The 7,619-nt window shown below is 60.2% G+C and overlaps 1 protein-coding gene across 2 annotated transcripts in view; it reads left to right on the top strand.

The window, feature by feature from the left end:
• The first annotated feature begins 2,373 nt into the window (after positions 1 to 2,373).
• The window catches only part of ARHGEF10 (Rho guanine nucleotide exchange factor 10), a 64,337-nt gene continuing 59,091 nt past the window's right edge, over positions 2,374 to 7,619 (top strand). For both annotated transcript variants that reach the window (XM_079779022.1, XM_079779021.1), the window contains exon 1: positions 2,374 to 2,451. The gene's annotated coding sequence lies outside the window, so the exon portion shown is untranslated. The remainder of the gene's footprint in view (positions 2,452 to 7,619) is intronic.

Raw genomic sequence — 7,619 nt, 5'->3', positions numbered from 1 at the left:
CGGAGGGGAGGGAGGTCATGGTGGGGAGGCCATGGTGGTCCGAGTCCTGGGTGAGAGTTCTTCGTGCCCAGCCCCACCTGGCGGCATTGCCGTGCGGTGCCACCCACTGTCCCTGCTGGTGGCCCCGAGCTTCGGGGTCGTAGGCCCCGTGGACAAGTGGACGCTGCCCCTGTACTTCTAGTTATGATGGGGCCACTGCTGTCCCCTCGGGCCAAGAACAACACGGCTTCTTTTACAAAATAATGACCCAATAGCAGCCTCTTGATTTTAAGTTTCTGAAAACACACTTGTGAGCCAGCTCTGAGTAAAGTTGACTCAATGTGTTTTCTTTGTTCGGAGAAGAAATAAACAGACGGGCCCACATTATTATGGGGCCCACGGTCACCCACGCTCCCAGACACCGCAGTGAGGGGTGTGTGGGGGTCTCCCTTTCAGACTCACCTATGACCTACATGTGCGTAGTCACGTGTTCTACATGGTAGACGGAAGCTCAGAGGCTCCTGTAGGTTACACAGTGTTTATCAGTCCCCGACACCAAAAAAGGAGCCCCAGATTGGGCCCGGACCCACTGCTGCACCCATACATGGTGCTACATGTTCCCTTCTCGTTTCTGCTGCCCCGGCCGGAAACCGGCAAATGCCAGGGTGTTCCTGTGAGGCGCGCTGGCCGAGCGCCGCCTGCTTCTTCACCTCTCTGCCCGGGCCATTCAGATAACTGGGCAGAGCGAATGAGACGCTCACAGAACCCGTGGAATAGAGACTCAAACAGCCTTTCTGATATTGAAGTCGCGGAGAGGGAAGATCTTTCCTAACCCATTTGAGCTCTAGGATAGGACTAAAATAGTGCTTCACAGTAGCTCAGTCCACTTAAAAGACACGGAGCCCATGCTAACAGTGAACTGTTAATAGTTGCCAAATTGTTGCCTTCCTTGTACTCCTTTGCTAACCTTCGTAGTCTTTATGTGTCAGCTGTGAGCTACAGTAACCACAATGTGCAGGGAAGAACTTCTGAGCATGAGCTTTCCGAGCGCTGAACGTGGGCGGGCGTTGGCTTTGGGACACTTAGCTATTTTGTATTTATCCCACAAACCGAGTGAAGGTCAGGCGGCTCTGACTTCACGTTCCTTGTAGATGCAGAGACGTGGGCAGGAGGAGGTGTAGCATGTGTGCTGACCAGGGAACGGGCAATGGCCACGGCCTTTAGTCGTCATCTTGGTTTCTTTGTATTCTTGTTAAAGATGCTTTAGTAATAATTATAATGATATTTTGTTTCCTTTTTCTATTTATTTATTTATTTTAATATATTTTTTTGTATTGATTTCAGAGAGGAAGGGAAAGGGAGAGATAGAAACATCTTCTATATATATAAAAGGCTAATATGCAAAGTGTCCCCGTGGGATTTCGACTGGAGACTGGGAGTTCGATCGCTTGCTATGACGTGTGCTGACCACCAGGGGGCGGCACGGAATGAAGGAAGGTCCCAGCCAGCAGCTGGAAGGCCCTGGTGGGCTCAGATCACCGGCCAGGCCTAGGGACCCTACCCGTTTATGAATTTCATGCACTGGGCCTCTCGTCCATGATGAGAGAGAATCATAGACCAGCTGCCTCCCGCGCGCCCCACACTGGGGATCCAGCCCACAACCTGGGCACGTGCCCTGACGGGGAATAGAACTGTGACCTCCTGGCTCATAGGTGGGTGCTCAAGCACTGAGCCACACTGGCCGGGTTTTGCTTCCTTTTTAATTGTAAACTAATAAAGGCTCTGGGCTCAGACGAGCGGCCTCCTGGAGCTTCCTCCTGGACCGCTGCTCCGTGCCTGCACCTGCTCAGGGTCACACACTGGGGCGGCACAAGGTTTTCAGGCCCCAGGTGGCCATGCGCCCTGGGGGAGGGCAGGAGGGGGGAGCAGCTGGAAGGTGCATGCCTCCTACCACGTCACCAGCAGGCTCACCCAGCCACGGAATGCTGCCACCAAGCTCACTGGAAGGTCCCAGCAAACAGCTTCTGGCTCGGCGAGCCTGAGCAATCCCTGGGAGACGTGTGAACCCTGCATTTCCCAGCCAGGACGGGCGGGTCTGAGGGCCGCTGACCTGCTCAGGGGCCTGGGCCGTCGGGGCAGGGCGGGCTCGGAGGGAAGGGGCGGGTGCTCCGGGGTCTGTCCCGCGCCCCCCGCCCACGCGGGCGCAGCCGGGCGGGGCAGCGGGGCTTTGGGCCGCGGGCAGGGGTGCGGGCAGCCACGTGGCCTCTCAGGAATGCGCTGGCGCGAGGGCGGGGCGCGGCTGAAGAATGGGCAGGCACTTCAGCCAATAGGCTCCCGGCACCGTCCGGACCAGCCAATCACGATGTGGGGGTGGAGCTGTCTTCCCGTGGGCGGGGCCGAAGCGCATCCCGGCGGCGGACGCGGGGCAGGGAGAGGGGCGCTCGGAGGGACGGCGGCGGGGGTCCCGGCGGGGTGAGTTGCGGGCCCCCGGGGGCGGGGGTCTCTGCTTGGTGATCGCGGGCCTAGGGCATCCCCCCAACTTTGGCATGGTGCCCTCTGTTCCCACCACAGACAGTGAGGTTAACGGGGCCGCGAGCAGCCCCCCAACTTCAGCTGGTGGCCCCTGACTGGTGGGCGCAGTGCAGGGAACGGGTCAGGCCCTGGGAGCGGACCCCGTTTTCGTCGGGGTGCCCTTCTCCCCGGGTGGTGATGGGGCCGAGACTCAGGGACAGCCAGGAACCTGCTGGAGGGACCCCTGGGCGGGGCGGGGCGGGGTGTGGGGTCGGGGGGAGAAAGCCCGCCCGCGGTGAAGCTGCGAGGGGGTGAGTGGAGGCGTTTGGGGGGCATCATCTGTGTTTCCGTGGAGGCTGATCCTTGGCCGGAGGATGACGACGTCACTATAAACAGCCCCCGGTGCGGTTCCCGGCCGGTAACGGCCCTGCGGCCCGCCCGGCTGAAGCTGCAGCGGCGCCCCGGTCCTTAGGTGCCCTGCCCACCTGCCGCCCCTCCCTCCGCGGGGCCTGAGCGCTGGGCGGGACGGCTGAGCTGAGTCCTGGCTTCTCATAGGAGGTCGGTGCCCCGGGGAAGCTGCAGGCGGGGTGCACGGTCCTGCAGGAGCAGAAGGCTCTCCCAGGCGGGGTGCACGGTCCTGCAGGAGCAGAAGGCTCTCCCAGGCGGGGTGCACGGTCCTGCAGGAGCAGAAGGCGGGGTGCACGGTCCTGCAGGAGCAGAAGGCTCTCCCAGGCGGGGTGCACGGTCCTGCAGGAGCAGAAGGCGGGGTGCACGGTCCTGCAGGAGCAGAAGGCTCTCCCAGGCGGGGTGCACGGTCCTGCAGGAGCAGAAGGCTCTCCCAGGCGGGGTGCACGGTCCTGCAGGAGCAGAAGGCTCTCCCAGGCGGGGTGCACGGTCCTGGAGGAGCAGAAGGCTCTCCCAGGCGGGGTGCACGGTCCTGCAGGAGCAGAAGGCTCTCCCAGGTCGTGCAAAGGGCTTCCTGCTTCCCTGCGCTGGGGCCACCCGGTTGGCGGCTGCCCCAGCCCACAGCCTGCGCTTCCTGCAGGAGCCACCATGTCCCTCCAGGAAGGCCCCGGCCACTGTCCACACATCGCTTAAATGCGCGTCGGGCGTCTCACTCATGGGAGATAACTTTTTTCTAAAGAATATATTTTATTGATTTTTTACAGAGAGGAAGGGAGAGGGAGAGAGAGCTAGAAACATCGATCAGCTGCCTCCTGCACGCCCCCCACTGGGGATGTGCCCGCAACCAAGGCACAGGCCCTTGACCGGAATCGAACCCGGGATCCTTCAGTCCCCAGGCCGACGCTCTATCCACTGAGCCACACCGGCCAGGGCTGGGAGAGAACTCTTATTGGGAAAGACCCGTGAGAGGAACCGGTGTGTGCTTTGCAATGTGATGGCCGCTGAGCTCTGACCGTGGCTGGCTGGGCCCTGGGACGTGGCCGAGTGGCCGCCTCTGGTCAGTACAGACGTCCCGATCGCTTGTCAGTTGGAAGGTGGTCGTGGCAGGTGCTGTGCATAATCGATCAGTGCCCCGTCCAGGGCGGGTAGACAGCGAGGGAAGAGGTAAAACTCCGTTATGTCAGGATGGCTTTTTATCTGTCAAAGTGAAGGCTGACTTTCTAGTTTGACCAACTTCACCGCGTTGCTATTTTGAGAGGCACATTTCCTCCGGAGTTATTTTTGTGGTGAGGTTAGAGGGAGACGCTGTGGGAATTGTGGGTAGAGGCGCCCTGGTGGGGCGGTGGACTGCTCCCCTCGCGCCCAGCCAACTCACAGACCTTCGCTTACTCACCACATTGCTGGAAGGCAGGTGTGTGAAATGCTCTTTACACGGAGCGTGTTGCGCATCAGCTAGAGGGAAGGGGAAATCAGTGATTTCAGCTTACTCCTCTGTCAGTAATGGTCTGAAAACGTGCTCACCAGCACTGAGAGGCCTGCTGTGTGCGACGCTGTTCGTTATTGCACAAGGCAGCGTGGGGCTGCCGCCATGGAGTGCTCGGTCGCGCCACGTCCAGCACGTGGCTGCTGGGTTCAGACGTCACAGTTACCACAAGAGCGGGGCGTGGAGTGGACTAGGACACGGGGGCGCGGCTGTGAAGCGTTTGGGGGGGGGGAGAGCGCTCAGTGAAGCCTCCTGGAAGCGGGAGGTGGCGGAATGAGGGGCGTCCTGGGAGCTCGGCAGTGGAGGGAAGTCTGGGTCTAGGCCAGGGGTCGGCAAACTCATTAGTCCACAGAGCCAAATATCAGCAGCACAACGACTGAAATTACTTCGGAGAGCCAAATTTTTTAAACTTAAGCTTCTTCTAACGCCACTTCTTCAACATAGACTCGCCCAGGCCGTGGTATTTTGTGCAAGAGCCACACTCAAGGGGCCAAAGAGCCGCATATGGCTCGCGAGCCGCGGTTTGCCGACCACGGGTCTAGGGAAACGTGGCGAGGTCCCCGGAGGAGGCCAGGGCTGCGTCCTGCAGGGTGAGGGGCAGGGCCAGGTCCTGTCCTAGGTCATGGTCGCAGGGGCCCTGCCTGAGAGCAGGGGAGGCGGGTGCAGAGCCGGGGGGGGGGGGGGACCCTCTCACCTGCCCCCCACCCCCCACTGCCGCCTCTTCCTGACCCCGGGTCAGCCTCCCCAGCCTGGCGGAGCCTGGAAGTCTGTGTTCGCGTCTTCATTTGCTCTTGTGTGAGGGCTTTCAGATGAGCAGTTGCTTCATGAAAACGCCCAGGCCTGTGGTTCTTCCACTGCCCGCTCCTCTTTTTTTTTTTCTCTCTCTTTTTTTAATTTAATAAATCTTTATTGTTCAGATTATTACAATTGTTCCTCTTCTCCCCCCCCCCCCCCCCCATATCTCCCCTGCCCGCTCCTCTTTCATCTTCCGGCAGCCGCCCATGTTTTATACTTTTAGTAAACAATAGTGAAAGGACTTTTTAAAATATTCAGAATGCTTCTTTTAGGTTTGAAGCATTCCTCTTCCATGAACCACTTCTGATACTAGACATGGCTTTGTATTTTTTAAAATATATTTTATTGATTTTTTACAGAGAGGAAGGGAGAGGGATAGAGAGTTACAAACATCGATGAGAGAGAAATATCGATCAGCTGCCTCCTGCACACCCCTACTGGGGATGTGCCCACAACCAAGGCACATGCCCTTGACCGGAATCGAACCCGGGACCCTTCAGTCCACAGGCGGACGCTCTATCCACTGAGCCACACCGGTCAGGACTAGACGTGGCTTTTTAAAGTAAAATACAGTGTCCGCGCTGTCACGCTGTGCCGTGGCCGTGGTGAAGGGGGCGTGGGGAGGCCGCACATTCAGTCCCGCTCAGAGCGACGCCACTGGGAGCCGAGCCCGCTGCTCCCTCCCAGGGGCTGCCCCCTGGCGGCACAGCCTCAGCCTCAGCCCCTCCGCTCAGTGAGTCGCCTGGGAATTCGGCAGAAAACAGAAGGACTGGCCACGCTGCCCCCCATCCCCATGCAGCGAGGCCTCCGGGCTCCCGCCACAGGCTGTGCTTTTAAAAAGTTTATTTAAATACATTTTCATGGATTTCAGAGAGGATGGGAGAGGCAGAGAGATAGCAACATCCGTGATGAGAATCATGGATCGGCTGTCTCCTGCACGCCCCCTACTGGGGATGGAGCCCACAACCCGGGCCTGTGCCCTGACGGATTGAACCATGACCTCCTGGTTCATAGGTTGATGCTCAACCACGGAGCCACGCTGGCCGGCCCGGCAGGCTGTGCTTCTGACGGGCGGGAGGCTTGCTGTCTGGCCGTGGGGACGGGGCCCTCACAGGTGGACGTCATTATTATTTTAAAGAAAGCAGTGTGGACGGTCAGACCCCAAAGTCAGATGTATGCGTGAGTATTGCGCTCTAATCCCTCGCTGGGTCGGACAGGAGCCGGCCAGGCTGGAGCGGCCGGAAGGGCGTCTGGACGAAGCGCCAGTGCCGCTGCTGTTCCAGCCTGTCACTGCCTTCCGTCTCGGAGGGGGAAGCAGGGTGGCTTCAGCCGGGTTCCGGGGTTAGGGCCCGAGGCAGTGGCTGGAAAGGGGTGTCTACGCTCACGCGGGACTCAAGCCCATTGGAGAGGAGCCTTCGGCTGGATGGGCGGCTCTGTCTCTGGGGGTGCTTGGGGGGACCCCAATCCGCCATCCTCTGCCTTCCTTACGCCTGGTGTCCCAGTGGCCTGAGCGCATAGGGCACCTGCTGGGCTGTCAGGATGGGAGCCCCGGGGTCAGTGAGGACCTGTGAGCTGTCAGGATCGGAGCCCGGGGGGTCAGTGAGGACCTGTGAGCTGTCAGGACCTGAGTCCCGGGGTCAGTGAGGAGCTGTGAGCTGTCAGGATCGGAGTCCCGGGGTCAGTGAGGAGCTGTGAGCTGTCAGGATCGGAGTCCCGGGGTCAGTGAGGACCTGTGAGCTGTCAGGATCGGAGTCCCGGGGTCAGTGAGGACCTGTGAGCTGTCAGGATCGGAGCCCTGGGGTCAGTGAGGAGCTGTGAGCTGTCAGGATCCGAGTCCCGGGGTCAGTGAGGACCTGTGAGCTGTCAGGATCGGAGTACAGGAGATCAGTGAGGACCTGTGAGCTGTCAGGATCGGAGTCCCGGGGTCAGTGAGGACCTGTGAGCTGTCAGGATCCGAGTCCCGGGGTCAGTGAGGACCTGTGAGCTGTCAGGACCCGAGCCCCAGGGTCAGTGAGGACCTGTGAGCTGTCAGGACCCGAGTCCCGGGGGTCAGTGAGGACCTGTGAGCTGTCAGGATCGGAGCCCCGGGGGTCAGTGAGGACCTGTGAGCTGTCAGGATCGGAGCCCCGGGGGTCAGTGAGGAGCTGTGAGCTGTCAGGATCCGAGTCCCGGGGTCAGTGAGGACCTGTGAGCTGTCAGGATCGGAGTACAGGAGATCAGTGAGGACCTGTGAGCTGTCAGGATCGGAGTCCCGGGGTCAGTGAGGACCTGTGAGCTGTCAGGATCCGAGTCCCGGGGTCAGTGAGGACCTGTGAGCTGTCAGGACCCGAGCCCCAGGGTCAGTGAGGACCTGTGAGCTGTCAGGACCCGAGTCCCGGGGGTCAGTGAGGACCTGTGAGCTGTCAGGATCGGAGTCCCGGGGTCAGTGAGGACCTGTGAGCTGTCA

The sequence above is a fragment of the Cnephaeus nilssonii genome, assembly GCF_951640355.1.
Source record: "Cnephaeus nilssonii genome assembly, chromosome: 8".
Taxonomy (NCBI): domain Eukaryota; kingdom Metazoa; phylum Chordata; class Mammalia; order Chiroptera; family Vespertilionidae; genus Cnephaeus; species Cnephaeus nilssonii.
Note: the sequence above shows the minus strand (reverse complement) of the source record. Positions and strands in the feature narration are given on the sequence as shown.